A 16,587-nucleotide genomic window follows, 5' to 3' on the forward strand; every position below is an offset into this window, starting at 1 on the left:
GACGCAGAGGCGGGCCCTGGGAGCGAGCGGGCGGACGGGAGGCGGAAGCGCGTTGCTCCCCGGGCGGCCCGGCCTCCCGAAGCCTGTGGGGCCCGACTCTCCGACCGCTGCCCGCCCTCGGATGCAGAGTGCGCGACGTCCGCATGCTGCACCTAGGGGAGTCGGGCGTTTCCGCCTGTCCGCACCGCCATTGAACTTGACGCTAAAGAGCCGCCTTGTCCTTAGCCCAAACGTTATAACGTCCGTTCAGGTCATGAACTTGTGAAGGTCCTGCTAGGGAAAAAGTCGGCCACCCAGCACGTCCCAGAAAACCCGTTTCATCGGTACATTTTACAGGACGAGGGGGAAAAAATGTATAGTGTCCTTGGAAAGCGTCCCTGGAATAGCCAAGTCTGTTCTCAGGTTGCTTCTGGTTTCCTCTTGCTCTCTTAAAATTAATGCTAATAATTTTAACCTAACCTAACAGGTTTACTTCATAGTTGCAATTAGCATTATAAACTTTTGCAAATGGATAAAAGTTAAGGAAGAGAATTTTTCCTTATAACACAGGAACCTAAATAGATGGACGCTTCCGGCGTGTACAGCTCCAGACCGCTTTGGAACTGGATAGGTTTTGGTTCCCGTTTATATTGGTCGTTTTTTTCCAAAAGTCTTAAATTTTAATTGCCTGGATATAATAAACGTTGATTTATTGAAATTGAGAGCAATACAACCTTTGCTGCTTAAGCAACCCGCAGGATTCTTTAAGCACCAAAGATTTTCCACGGTAGCCCCAACCCAGCCCCAGTGATAAAAATTAAAAAAACAATATAGTCATTTAACTTTAAGGTACAGTTCTTCTACCCACACTGCAGGGTATCATCACTAATACCCAGGAAGACATTTTCTAAAGTCAGGAGAGCAGCCTGAAGTCTGACTACTGGAAAAAATCTTACCGATTTCCTACATTATAGAAGAAGTTTGACTATAGTAGTACTTTTTTTTTTTTTTTTAAGAGAACTATTTGATAATTTGGAAACACTAGTGGTTAAGATTTCAGCCGCTTACCAAAAGGTGAGCAGTTCGAATCCACCAAGTGCTTCTTGGAAACCTTATGGAGCTCTTTTACTCTGTCCTATGGAGTCGCTTTGAGTGGGGATCAAGTTGATGGCAACAGCCTAATGGGGGTAAATTTGTTCGTTCTTATTGTGGCAGAAACTGTGACAAAAGTTAAAATACCAAGATGACAAAGTTGACCTGGCCCTCAGTTTAGTAACACTGCTCCTCATCCGCCCCCCTGCAATGTTCAAATCCAGATGTGAGGTGATGCCAGACGTTTCTGAACATGGTGGTCAGAGATTCTTATTGTCTCATCCAAAGTCTACTGAAAAAAAAATTGGGATCTAAGAAACTGAAGAAAATGTTTAAAAAAAAAAAACAGTGGCCAGCGCTCACTTGAATCTTAGGGCAAAATCAATCAGCAATTTATACTTAATTGTTGAGTGTTTTCATTAGATTTAGCACTATTGCTAGATGCTTTGGGGGATTTCCAAAGGTCTCTTAAAAGGTAGGAATCAAGGGCTAAATGTGGTGCTAATGGTTAAGCACTTGACAAGTAGCTGAAAGGTTTGAAGCTCCTTGAATACAGACCTGGCGACCTACTTCTGATAGGTCACAGCCTTGAAAATCCTATGGAGTTCTAATCTGCACAGTTGGGGTCTCCATGACTTGGAATCGACTTGATGGCAACTAACAACAAACCTAGGGTGGAGTCCCTGGGTGGTACAAATGCTTCGGCTGTTAACCAAAGGTCAGAGGCTCGAGTCTATCCAAAAGTGCCTCAGAAGACAGGCCTAGCAATCTGCTTCTGAAAAATCAGCCATTGAAAACCCTGTGGAGCGCAGTTCTAGTCTGACACACATAGGGTCACCATGAGTTGGAGTCAACTCCATGGAAGCTGGTATGGTATGGCAAACCCTAGGGTTCAGGTGACAAGTGCTGAAGGAGTTTCAAGGCAAGAAAGCTTCATGATAGAGTCAATACCAGGCTCACATTGCCTGCAACCCTATAATATATTTCTAAAAATGTTGTGCTTACCACATCTGCATTTTATCCTCCCTGAAAGTTGAACTTTTGCACTTACCTCAAAGCCAACTACAAATGCTTCTGTGCCAACCTAGAGTGTGTGAGATCATTTATAGAACAAATGATGCTAAAAACCAAAGATTCTTTCCCAATGTGAGCCACCTGGTTTAGTTTTGCTCTTCAGTAGCCTCCATAGACAATTCTAACCCCATCTAGCATTTGTATGCCTTTGGTCCATTCAGCAATTATAAGCCAATATTCACCAGAGGGCCAAGGAATTAGTACAGATGTGTTGCTAATACAGGAAAAAACAATAACAAAATCTTAAAAGAGGTAAGAAGGAGAGTCAAGAATAAGACGGGGCTGCTGCGTCCCAGGCAGCTTGTTGAGGTTGGTTTATACAGGCAGGATCAGTTTCAAAATACAAAACGGCACGCACCCATGCAGGTACAGAACGCTTTAGAATGAGTAAACATTTTCTAAGGCCCGGGTTCAATTCCCCGCACAGGAGGAACTGAGTCATTTTTGTTCATTAGTATGTCAGCTCTCCACCCACCGTGCATAAAGCAGTTAATGAGCTGACTGAGTATCATCTGGAATGCCAGGATGGAGGGCAGGACCTGTTTTAGCCGATTCTGGCTAACTGGTGGCTGTCTCTTTAAAGAAGTTCGAGGAGGAAAAGAAAGAACTCTAGGAAATGGGCTGGGTGAGGGGCTGTCTTGAGGTTAAGAAAAATGGCTGTATGGTTCTAGTCATGTCTTAGCATCGCTAGGGTTGGTGTCACCCAGTGTGGTGACTCATGGTGTCACCCCCTCCCCCAGGGACCTCCTCCTGTACTAGACCATACAGAAGCCTTAGTAATGTCTTTTTACCAAAGTCACTTGTAAATCTTAATTCCTGTATTTCTCTCCTTTTTCTCCTTTCATTACTACTTCATTCTCAAAAAAGTTATTGACATAGGTTCACAAATACTAATTACCACTATAAACCAAAAACAAATCCAGTGCCATAGAGTTGACTCCAACTCACAGCAACCTTACGGGACAGGGTAGAACTCCCCCATAGGGTTTCTAAGGAGCCACTGGTGGATTTGAACTGCTGACCGTTTGGTTAGTAGCCAAGCTCTTTAACCACTAAGCCACAGGGCCCCTAATTACTGCAATATTGCAGCTAAAACACCAGAAAATTTGACAAATTCAGTGACTATAAAAACACCGGCAGCAAGTGAGTGGCATCTGGAGTCTTAAAAGCTAACAAGCGGCCATCTAAGCTGCATCAATTGGTCCCAACACACCTGGAGCAAAGGAGAACGAAGAACACCAAAGACACAAGGAAAATAAGAACCCAAGAGACAGAAAGGGCCACATAAATGAGAGGCTCCAGCAGCCTGAGACCAGAAGAATTAGGTGGTGCCTGACTACCACCAATGACTGGCCTGACAGGGAACACAACAGAGAATCCTTGATGGAGCAAGAGAAAAGTGGGATGCAGAGCTCAAATTCTAGTAAAAAGACCAGACTTAATGGTCTGACTGAGACTGGAGGGACCCCAGAGAACATGGCCCCCGGACTCTCTGTTAGCCCCAAACTAAAACTATTCCCAAAGCCAACTCTTCAGATGAAGACTAGATAAAATGATTCTGGCGAGGAGCATGCTTCTTAGCTCAAGTAGACAAATGAGACTATGTGGGCAGCTCCTGTCCCTAGCTGAGATGAGAAGGCAGAGGGGGACAGGAGCTGGTTAAATGGACACCAGAAATCCAGGGTGAAGAGGAGGAGTGTGCTGTACATTGTAGGGAGAGCACTAGGGTCACATAACAATGTGTGCATAAGTTTTTGTATGAGAAACTGACTTGAATTGTAAATTTGCACTTAAAGCACAATTTTAAAAAAAGAGAGAAAAACGAAACAAACAAAAAAACAACCACCGGCAGCAACAAAAACAGCAGCGTGTGTTTATAGCGCTTGACGAACTTTGTAGGGCTTGACGAAACCACGTGATCTGAAGTGTCATTGTAATTGCATAATAATGACAGCTCAACTGGAGCGCATTACCCAACAAAACAAAACAAACCCATTGCCATTGAGTCAATTCCGACTAATAGCAACCTTACAGAACACAGTAGAACTCCCCTGTAGTGTTTCCAAGGAGCTGCTGATGGATTTGAACTACCAAACTTTTGGTTAACAGCCAAGCTCTTAACTGTACCACCAGGGCTTTAGAGCGCATTACAAGGTTCAAAAAGTAAATTAGCTTAGAGTTTTAGCCTTATGGGTATATTGATACACATAAGCTGGGCTTACAAAAATGTTTTTGTTGTTACAAGTAACTAAAGGGATATACTTTTTTTAAAATTGTACTTTAGATGAAGGTTTACAGAACAAACTAGTTTCTTATCAAACAGTACACACATGGTTCTATGACATTGGTTAACAACCCCATGACATGTCAACGCTCTCCCTTCTCAACCCTGGGTTTCCTATTACCAGCTTTCCTGTCCCCTCCTGCCTTCCAGTCCCTGCCCCAGGGCTGATGTGTCCTGTTAGTCTTGTTTTGTTCCATGGGCCTGTTCAATCTTTGGCTGAAAGGTGAACCTCTGGAGTGACCTCATTACTGAGCTGAAAGGGTGTCTGGGGCCCATACTTTCAGGGTTTCTCCAGTCTCTGTGAGGCCAGCAAGTCTAGACTTTCTTTTTGAGTTAGAATTTTGTTCTACATTTTTCTCCAGCTCTGTCGGGGACCCTCTATTGTGATCCCTGTCAGAGCAGTCAGTGGTGGTAGCCAGGCACCATCTAGTTTTATTGGACTCAGTCTGGTGGAAGCCATGGTAGATGTGGTCCATTAGTCCTTCGAACCAATCTTCCCCTTGTATTTTTAGTTTTCTTCATTCTTCCTTGCTCCTGAAGGGGTGAGAGCAGTGGAGTATCCTAGCTGGCTACTCACAGGCTCTTAAGACCCCAGACGCTATTCACCAAAGTAGAATGTAGAACATATTCTTTATGAACTATGTTACACCAGTTAAGCTAGATGTTACCTGAGACTATGGTCCCCATAAAGGAATGTTTTTATAAAAATAATAAATTTCTGCTGAAACACTGCACAAAAGTTTTATAGACATTTTGGTGTCACTCCCCCTGACAGTGTCACCAGGTATGGTCTGCAACCCCATGCCACTGCTAGAGATAAAAAACTTGGAGGTGGTCGAATTGTACTGAAATTGCATTATTTATCTCAAGATACTTGACAGTTTTGCTTAGGTAAAGAGGGGACAAGAGTTCTCCTAGGCAAGCCTTTGGACTAACTTGTGTGAATTGAGGTTGTAAAGCCTCACAGGGAACTCTGAACAGTTTGTGGATCTAAGTAGATTGTTTAGCTCCTAGAGGCATCTATGGAGCAGCCCTTGCTCTACCATGCCTGTCGCTTAAATAGGGATTTCGTCTTTATAGAGAGTAAAGTCCAGATTTTAGGTTAAACTTGAAAAATTGGTAATTAACCTCTGCCCTCTTCTGAAAGCTCACTAATAGATGAGTAAAAATGTTAAGTCTTAAACCCACTGCCACTTCACTGTATATGTAAAAAATGTTAAAATGTCAAATGCTTTATTATATGTGTGTGTGTGCATATATATATGTATATATACATATATACACACACATATGTATGGAAACCCTGGTGGTGTAGTGGTTAAGAACTTCGGCTGCTAAGCAAAAGGCTGGCAGTTCAAATCCACTAGGTGCTCCTCGGAAACCCTATGGGGCAGTTCTACCCTGTCCTTTAGGGTCACTGTGAGTCGGAATCAAATCCAGAGCAACGAATTTTTTATACATATGTATATATGCAGCATGTATGTCAATAAAAAACGGACTTAAACCCTCAACTATAAAGAAATAGCAAAAAAGACAAAAGGCCACAAAACTTCTTAAACTGGAAAGCAAATGGAAAATGATGACAAAATTAGCACATAGGGGAAAGCTTAGTTCTGAACTAAGGTTGCTCATAAGCAACCTCGTTGATACTCAGGGATTGGTAGCACCATTTGGTACCTTTGGATGTGGTAGATATGAAACCAAATCACGAACACTGCTTGACTATTCTTAGGTGCCATCAAGTAAATTTTCAACTCATAGCAACCCCATGTGATAGAGTAGAACTATCTCATTGGGTTTTCTAAGCTGTAATCTTTCTAAGCAGATCACCAGGTCTTTCTCTTCCAGAGCCATCAGGTGGGTTCAGACCACGAACCTTTTGGTTAGTAGCCAAGTGCTTAACCTTTAAGCTACTAGAACTCCTTGAAAAAGTAGTTAGACTGTGGGAATTCCTCTCTATATTCCACAAAGTTGGGCAACTTCCCTTCCACTCTGGTGAAGTCTCCAGGTTTATTCTCTGAAGATGGTGAAGTAGAAGGTCTCTGAACCGAAGGTACGCTTGGAGTTTGGTGGTCAATGTAGAGAACTGGGATTTTATTGACTCAAAAGTCACATTTTTCTGGGGCCCTGGTGGTGCAGTGGTTAAGAGCTACAGCTGTTAACCAAAAGGTTGGCAGTTCAAATCCACCAGCCGCTCCTTGGAAACTGTATGAGGCAGTACTATTTCACTTTATAGGGTCACTATGAGTCGAAATCACCTCAACAGCAATAGGTTTGGTTTCAAGGGGTTTATAGTTAGATTTGGGGAAGGTCCACGCTAGCACTCAAAGGTGTTCCTACTACAACATAGTTTCTTGCTATGCCATAGTGATATACTTTTCTGTTTTATTTGCTAATAGTACACCATTGGGACATACCAAGGCCTACCACAGGAATATACTGGCCAACATACTCTGCTACCGTTAGGGCAAAATCAAGGTTCTGGCCATATTAAGTTAGACATTCAAGTAGGGATGTTGAGTAGGTAGTTGTATATCTGTGTCTAGGACCCAGGGGAGAGATCAGGGCAGAAGATCTCAATCTGAGACTCATTGGTATATATATCCAGTTCCCAGTGCCATCGAGTAGATTCCGACTCATATATGTGTGTGTGTGTATATATATAATATAAAAAAAAACATATATATAATATGGTATATACACCCAAAAAATATATAGATCTTGGTATTTTAAAACATAGGACTAGATGATATCGCCTAGGGAGTGATGTGGAATTATAAGAGACTGCATAGCGACTGGAGCCTTGGTGGTGCAGTATTTAGGAGCTCAGCTGTTAACCAAAAGGTCAGCAGTTCGAATCTACCAGCTGCTCCTTGGAAACCCTATGGGGCAGTTCTACTCCATCCTATAGGGTTGCTATGAGTTGGAATTGACTCTACGGCAGCGGGTTTCCTTTTTTTTTTTGTTTTTTTGGTTTGGGTAGTGACTAAGTTTAGTGGGCACTCAGCATTTAAAAGTTAGCAAAGGAATAGCAGTCCACAAAGAGGACTGAGGAGAGGTCAATGAAACAGGATAAAAATGAGAAGATTGTGATAAACCAAGAGAATAGTTTCAAGAGAGAGTTTGCAACTGTTCAAATGCTGATGAAAGGTTGAGTAAATGATGACTAAGAATTGACCACTGCATTTTCAAGACTGGTGTTATTGGTGACCTTCACTGGAACAGTTTCAATTGTAGGGACGAAAGCTTGATGAATGTGGGGCAGGAGAAAATGAGGACTTATGCTGCTGTGTGTGGTGACCAAGATGATCTGAAAATATTCAATCCAGTTGCACACCCATATGTATAATTACATAAGAATATTAGTGCAAGCAGTAATAACTTATCTGACTTACAAGACAGGTACTTGGAATTTTGGAACTTTCGTTTAATTTAGCATTTTGTAAAAATGACTTCTATTTCTCACATGAACTAACATGCCATGTTTGCATTTTTATTTCTCACATGGTAAAACTGGAGAAGAACTGTAGCTATCTTTCACATCCAAAATACATAAAATGATTTAACAAATTATTTGAGCAAGGATGGTGAGACATCTCACATACTTTAGACATGTTATCAGAAGGGATCAGTCCCTGGAGAAGGACATCAAGCTTGGTAAAGTAGACGGTCATTGAAAAAGAGGAAGACCGTCAAAGAGATGGCTTGACATAGTGGCTGCAACAATGGGCTCAAACAAAGCAATGATTGTGAGGATGGCATAGGACTGGGCAGTGTTTCGTTCTGTTGTACATAGGGTCACTATGAGTTGGAACCAGCTCAACCGCAATGGATTTGGTTTGGTGATTACATAAGCTCAGATTATTTTTTACTCAAGTATTTTAAAGCTAATGTGGAAACCCTGTGAATCTTGGTTAAAAGGATTTCTTAAAGCCTTTGCAATTAGAAGCTGGTATTTTTATAATGAATCATTTTACAAAAGAAAGAAGACCTGGAGTCTCTGGCAGTTGTTTTGCTTTTCATTCCCTTTTTATGACTGCTAAGTGTTGGCTGGGTGTTAATTGTCCTATCTCTATTCTTTATGTGGTAATTTGAGGCTTGTCAGGTCATTAAATGAAAGCTAAAATTTCCTTTTCTCATTTAAAAACTTTCTTGAGAGTGTTTATGTTAGAGACAGGAGCCTTGGTGACACAGTGGTTAAAATGCTTAGCTGCTAACCAAAAAATCTTTGGTTCAAGCCCACCAGCCACTCCATGGGAGAAAGGTGTGGTAGTCTGCTTCCCTAAAGCCTTGGAAACCCTATAGGGCAGTTCTACTCTGTCCTACAGGGTTGCTGTGAGTAGGAATGAAAGTTAAATTTTCCTTTTTCTTATTTAAAAACATTTTTGGAGTGTTTGTAGTAGAGAACAGTAGAAGTACAGTTTAAACTTTTATTAATAATTTAGTTATCTTTATATTATAATTCATGTATTTACTTTTATTCTGGTCAGATATCGTTTTACCTTTCATTTAACTTAAAATTTCCACTTGGAAGTCACCCCTTCCTACTCAAAACCCCTTTGAAGGCTCATCTTCTGAAGACTAACGTTTTCAACCTATTTGATGCCTTTCTGTAAGTCACAAGGTATAATTTTTCTGTTCAGCACCTGTAAACAGAGTACAGGAAAGAATTTATCTTTTCCTCCCATCCTGGAGAGTTTTTCTTCGGGATTAATGTCTCACTTTTCTTGCAAATGGAAACTCTGGTGGCGTAGTGGTTAAGAGCTACCACTGCTAACCAAAAGGTCAGCAGTGCGAATCCCTCAGGCTCTCCTTGGGTCGCTATGAGTTGGAATCGACTCAATGGCAGTGGGTTTGGTTTTTGGTTTTCTTGCAAATAGTTTAAAGGTCTTTTCACTGAGATTCATAAAATGCCTTAGTGGCCTTTTGAACCCAATTCTAGGAGCCCCATTGCGGAGGAGTCAATTCTGACTCCTAGCGGTCGCTATGAGTTACTTCAGGGGTCTTTATTTTTCTAATTGCCTCCCTGGTGAGTTCTCTCATATAATTCAAAGGTCTCTTCCAAGGCCGGTGCTCCCCTTCTGTCATTTGTGGCATATCCACACACAAGTCCTCCAGGAACAGAAAGCTTTTACTACTGTTGTTGTTAGGTGTCATCACGTTGACTCCAACTCATGGCAACCTTATGTACTACAGAAGGAAACACTGCCCAGACCTGCGCCATTCTCACAGTCATTGCTATGTATGAGCCCATTCTTAAAGCCACTGTGTCAATCCATCACATTGAGGGTCTACCTCTTTTTCGCTGACCCTCTACTTTACCAAGCATGATGCCCTTTTTCAGGGACTGGTCCCACCTGATGACACGTCCAGAGCAAGCAAGTCAAAGTCTCACCATCCTCACTTCTAAGGAGCCTTCTGGGTGTACTTCCTCCCAGACAGATTTGTTCCTTCTTTGTTGAAGGCTTCCGACAGGCTGGAAAGTCTGCGGAGTCCTAGATTTGGGCTTTCACACAGATAAAAAGAGAACAGAACCAGATAACAAAGGAAATTATTAAACTCGTAGATGAACTGGTATTTTATGGAAGTCCAGTAAGAAAAAGAAAGAGGGGAGGCAGGGAACACACTCTTTTAGAAGAGAAAGCACATTCTTCCGGCTGACTTGGGCTTTCTATAAAGACCTGCACCCAGACATTTATCCTCTAGGGGGCAGCAGTTCCCGGTATACTAGAAACGGTATCTTCTTCAGGTTAAGAGTTTGGCCCCTTGCTCTACTGAGACTAGAATTTCAAGAAGAATCCTCAGCCACCTGAAAGATAAAAAATTCAAGTTGACTCAACTCTTAAATGTAGAAACACTTATTCAGCAAATAAGTGACGTTGATTCCTCTTCTGAGTCAGCTACTAGTGACTCAAAGATAGGTCTCCACCTATTTTATGGTTCCGCACTTAGTAATGTCAACCGCGAGGCAAAACGATAAAAAAAAAAATTTTTTTTTTTAGCAGCCGCAAATACCACACCTGTTGACTTTTCTTACCCACTGTATCAGCAGTGTATCGTTATTAAAAACTATTCACATAACTTATTATTAGTGTAAAAGAATTTATGGGTATAATATTTAAAGACAAAAAAATGGTCACGATTTATGCTGAACAAAAAAAATACGTCCTGAATTTACAGCATAATCACCCTTTTGGGATACATACACATACAGATATTTGGAGGAAATGTTTGTGGAAATTTATAACCAAAATTTCAACAACTGTTTCCTTTGGCTGGTTAGATATGGAGATTTTTCTTTTTTAAAAATTTATTTCTTCTTCACATTTTTTTTCTGTCTTTTCTAAACTTTCCACACTGAACGTTCAAGTATGTAATAAAACATACTCATCTGTGAGTTTGTGGTACTGTGGTGGCTTGCATGTTGCTGTAATGCTGGAAGCTATGTCACCAGTATTTCAAATACCTGAAGGGTCACTCATGGTGGACAGGTTTCAGCAGAAATTCCAGACTAGGACAGAGGAGGATGAAGGGCCTGGCAGCCTACATCTGAAAAAATTGGCCAGTGAAAACCTTATGAACCACAGAAGAACATGGTCTGATACGGTGCCAGAAGATGAGCCCCTCAGGCTGAAAGACACTCAAAATACAACTGGGGAAGCGCTGCCTCCTCAGAGTAGAGTTGACCTTGATGTGGATGGACTCAAGTTTTCAGGACCTTCATTTGCTGATGTGGCATGACTCAACATGAGAAGAAACAGCTGCAAACATCCATTAGTAATTGAAACATGGACATACGACGTATGAGTCTAGGAAAATTGGGAGTTGTCAAAAATGAAATGAACGCCTGAAGATCGATGTCCTAGGCATTAGTGAGCCGAAATGGACTGGTATTGGCCATTTTGAATCAGAGAATCATATGGTCTACTATGCCGGGAATGACAAAATGAGGAGAAACGGCATTACATTCACCGTCAAAAAGAACGTTTTAAGATCTCTCCTGCAGCACAACTCTGTCAGTGATAATATCCATACATCTACAAGGAATACCAGTTAATATGACTATTATTCAAATTTATACACCAATCACTAATGCCAAAGATGAAGAAATTGAAGATTTAACCAACTTCTGCAGTCTGAAATTGATCAGACATGCAATCAAGATGCATTGATAATTACTGGTGATTGGAACTGGAAAGTTGGAAACAAAGATAGAGGATCAGTAACTGAGAAATAAGGCCTTGGTGATAGAAATGACACAAGAGATTGCATGACAGAATTTTGTAAGACCAATGACCTATTAATTGGAAATACCTTTTTTCAATATCATAAGCGGATGGAATACATAGGAATCAAACTGACTACATCTGTGGAAAGGGATGATGGAGAAGCTCAATGTCATCAGACAGAACAAGGCCAAGGGTTAACAGACCATCAACTGCTCGTAGGCAAGTTCAAGTTAAATTAGAACAGTGTAAAACTGGAAAATTAAGACTAAAAAAAAGAATACAGAGGGCCTCAATTAATTGCCCTCAACCTGGGTACATTCAAATCAAAGGAGAACTTCTGAAAAATACTGATACCCAAGACTTCCTCCAGAAATTTGGATTCAGATGACCTGGAGTATGTTTTAACAGCTCCCTGTTGTTGTCACTGGGTGCCATCAAATCGTTTTTGACTCCTGACAAGCCCATGTGACAGAATAGAGCTGCCCCACAGGGTTTTCTTGGCTGTAATCTTTAAGGAAGTAGATTGCCAGGTCTTTCTCCCACGGAGCCTTAACCATTGGCTCCAGCAGGGCCCCTTAAGCTCCCTAGGTGGTTCTGATGTGCAGCCAAGGTTGAGAACCTGTGGAAGTGAAAATGGGGAAGTAGAAAAGACGGAGCCACTTGATATTAGTGGATTGCAACATTTGAATCCTGAGTGTGGCTGCAAAGGCAAAAAGGAATGTATGCTGTTCTAAACATGCCTCATTGTCTGACAAAGCTTTCTCCCCCACTCAGAGCTAACCTCTGAGTAACATCTAGTGATGTAACTATAAAAACCATCAAACTAAACCTGTTGCCTACTTCGGTGGGTTCCGAACCATGGCGACCCCACAGGGTTTTCTTGGCTGGAATCACGGTGAACCCACAGGGTTTTCTTGGCTGGAGTCATGGTGACCCCACAGGGTTTTCTTGGCTAGAATCTTTGTGTGTGTGTGTGTATGTGTGTGTGCGTGTGTGTATGTGTGTGCTTTAGGTGGAAGTTTACAGAGCAAATTAGTTTCATATTTAACAATTAATATGCATATTGTTTTGTGACATTGGTTGCCAACCCCGTGAGGTTTCAACACTCCCCCTTTCTCGATCTTAGGTTCCCCATTTCCATTTGTCCAGCTTTCCTGTTCCTGCCTGCCTTCTCATCCTTGCCCCTGGGCTGGTGTGCCCATTTAGTTTCGTATACGTGGTTGAACTATGTGCGTTATTGTTTGTTTTATGGGCCTGTCTAATCTTTGGCTGAAGCGTGAACTTCATGAGTGACTTTGATACTGAGTTAAAAGGGCGTCCGGGTCATACTCTTGGGGTTTCTCCAGTCTCTGTTAGACCAGTAATACTGGCCTTTTTTTTTTTTTAGTGTGAGTTTGCATTTTGTTCTATATTTTTCTCCAGTTCTGTCTGGGACCCTCTATTGTGATCCCTGTCAGAGCAGTCAGTGGTGGTAGCCAGGCACCATTTAGTTGTGCTGGACTCAGTCTGATGGAAGCTTTGGCAGTTGTGGTCCATTAGTCCTTTGAACAAATCTTTCCCTTGCGTCTTTGGTTTTCTTCATTCTGTCCGGACAGGGTGTTGACTGTAATCTTTATGGAAGCAGATTGCCAGGTCTTTTTCCACAATGCTGCTGGGTGTGTTTGAACTGCCAACCTTTCAGTTAGTGTTATCATTGTGTGCTCTTCAGTAGATTTCGACTCATGTTTTTGTTGTTAGGTGCCATTGAGTCAGTTCCAACTCATAGTGACCCTATGTACCACAAAAAGAAAAACTGCCTGGTCTTGCACCATCCCTGAAATCCTTGTTACACTTGAACCCATTGTTGCAGCCACTGTGTCAATCTATCTCTTTGAGGGTCTTCCTCTTTTTCGCTGACACTGTATTTTACAAAGCACAATGTCCTTCTCCAGGGACTGACCCCTCCTGACAACAAACATGTCCAAAGTATGTAAGACTCAGTCCTGCCATCCTGCTTCTAAGGAGCATTCTGGTTGTACTTCTTCCAAGACAGATTCTGTTCTTTTGGCAGTTCATAATATATTCAATATTCTTCACCAACACCACAATTCAAAGGCATCAATCCTTCTTTGGTCTTTCTTATTCATTATCCAGCGTTCGCAACTGAAAATACCATGGCTTGGGTCAGGCGCACCTTAGTCTTCAAGGTGACATCTTTGCTTTTTAATACTTCAAAAAGGTCCTTTGCAGCAGATTGCCCAATGCAATGCATCTTTTGATTTCGTCACTGCTGCTTCCATGGGTATTGATTGTGGATCCAAGTAAAATGAAATCCTTGACAAATTCAATCTTTTCTTCGTTTATCATGATGTGGTTCATTGGTCCAGTTGTGAGGACTTTTGTTTTCTTTTTGTTGAGATGTAATCCATACTAAAGACTGTGGTCTTTGATCTTCATCAGTCAGTGCTTCAAGTCCTCTTCACTTTCAGCAAGCAGGGTTGTGACATCTGCATGTGGTAGGTTGTTAGTGAGTCGTCCTCCAATCCTGATGCCCCCATTCTTCTTATAGTCCAGCTTCTTGGCTTATTTGCTCACGATACAGATTGAATAGGTATGGTGAAAGGATACAACCCAGACGTACACCTTTCCTGACTAAACTACGAAGTATCCCCTTGTTCTGTTTGAATCTTGATCCATGTGCAGATTCCTCATGAGCACAATTAAGTCTTCTGAAATTCCCATTCTTTGCAATGTTATCCATAATTTGTTATGATCCACACAGTCGAATGCCTTTGCACAGTTAATGAAACACAGATAAACATCCTTCTGGTATTCTCTGCTTTCAGCCAGGATCTATCTGACATCAGCAATGATATCCCTGGTTGCATGTCCTCTTCTGAATCCAGCCTGAATTTCTGGCAGTTCCCTGTCCATATACTGCTGCAGCTGCTTTTGAATGACCTTCAGCAAAATTTTGCTTGCATGTGATATTAATGACATTGTTCGATAATTTCTGCATTTGATTGGATCACCTTCCTTGGGAATAGGCATAAATATGGATCTCTTCCAGTTGGTTGGCCAGGTAGCTGTCTTCCAAATTTCTTGGCACAGATGAGTGAGCATTTCCAGTGCTGCATCCGTTTGTTGAAACATCTCACTTGATATTCTGTCAATTCCTGGAGGCTTCTTTTTTGCCAATGCCTTCAGCACAGCTTGGACTCCTTCCTTCAGTACCATCGGTTCCTGATCGTTTGCTACCTCTTGAAATGGTTGAACATTGACTCGTTCTTTTTGGTATAATGACTCTGTGTATTCCTTCCATCTTCTTTTGATGCTTACTGTGTCATTTAATATTTTCCCCATAGAATCCTTCACTATTGCAACTTGAGGCTTGAATTTTTTCTTCAGTTCTTTCAGCTTGAGAAGCGCCTAGCATCTTCCCCCCTTTGGTTTTCCTATCTCTGGCTTTTTGCACATGTCATTAAAATACTTGGTCTTCTCGAGCCGCTCTATGAAATCTTCTGTTCAGTTCTTTTACTTCATTTCTTCCTTTTGCTTTAGCTGCCCAATGTTTGAGAGCAAGTTTCAGAGTCTCCTCTGACATCCTTCTTGGTCTTTTCTTTCTTTCCTGTCTTTTCGATGACCTCTTGCTTTCTTCACGTATGATGTCCTTGATGTCATTACACAACTCGTCTGGTCTTTGGTCATTAGTGTTCAATGCGTCAAATCTATTCTTGAGATGGTCTTTTAATTCAGGTGGGATTTACTCAAGGTCATACTTTGGCTCTTGTGGACTTACTCTGATTTTCTTCAGTTTCAACTTGAACTTCCATATGAGCAATTGATGGCCTGTTCTACAATTGGCCCCTGGCCTTGTTGTGACTGATGATACCGAGCTTTTCCGTAGCCTCTTTCCACAAATGCGATCGATTTGATTCCTGTGTATTCCATCTGGCGAGGCCCACATATATAGTCACCGTTTATGTTGGTGAAAAAAGGTATTTGCAATGAAGAAGTTGTTGGTCTTGCAAAATTCTGTCATTCAATCTCTGGCATCATTTCTATCACCAAGGCCATATTTGCCAACTACCGATCCTTCTTTTTTGTTCCTAACTTTCGAATTCCAATCAACAGTAATTATCAATGCCTCCTGAGTGCATGTTCAATCAATTCCAAATCACAGAAGTTGGTAAATCTTTAATTTCTTCATCTTTGGCCTTAGTGGTTGGTGCATAAATTTGAATAATAGTCGCATTAACTGGTCTTCCTTGTAGTGTATGGGTATTATCCTGTCACTGACAGCGTCGTACTTCAGGATAGATCTTGAAATGTTCTTTTGGACGATGAATGCAACACCATTCCACTCCAAGTTGTCATTCCCAGTGTAGTAAACTATATGATTGTCCAATTCAAAATGGCCAACACTAGTCCATTTCAGCTCACTAATGCCTAGGATATCGATGTTTATGTGCTCCATTTCATTCGACTCATAGTGACCCTATTTGATAGAGCAGAACTGCCCCATAGGGTTTCCAAGGCTATAATCTTTACTGAAGCAGACCGCCACATCTTCTCCCGAGGAGAGGCTGGTGAGTTTGAACTGCCACCCTTTCAGATAGCAGCCAATCACTTAACCACGGTACCACCAAGGGGCCTAATAATAACAATTTTGTGGTTGTTAGTTGCCCTCAAGTCAATTAGGACTCATGGTAACCCCATGTATGCAGCAGAGTAGAACTGCTCTATAGGGTTTTCAAGGCTGTGACCTTTCAGAAGCCAATCATCAGGCCTTAATTCCCAGTGCTTCAGGGTAGGATTGAACTGCCAACCTTTCAATTAGTAGTTCAGCCACTTAGCCATTTGCACCACCCAAGTACTCCCCAATGTAGCAATAGCTAACCTTTACTGAGTGCTTACTGTGTGCTAAGCATTATGACAATTATAGGGATT

This window comes from Elephas maximus, chromosome 1 (genome assembly GCF_024166365.1).
Source record: "Elephas maximus indicus isolate mEleMax1 chromosome 1, mEleMax1 primary haplotype, whole genome shotgun sequence".
NCBI classification, from domain to species: Eukaryota; Metazoa; Chordata; class Mammalia; order Proboscidea; family Elephantidae; genus Elephas; species Elephas maximus.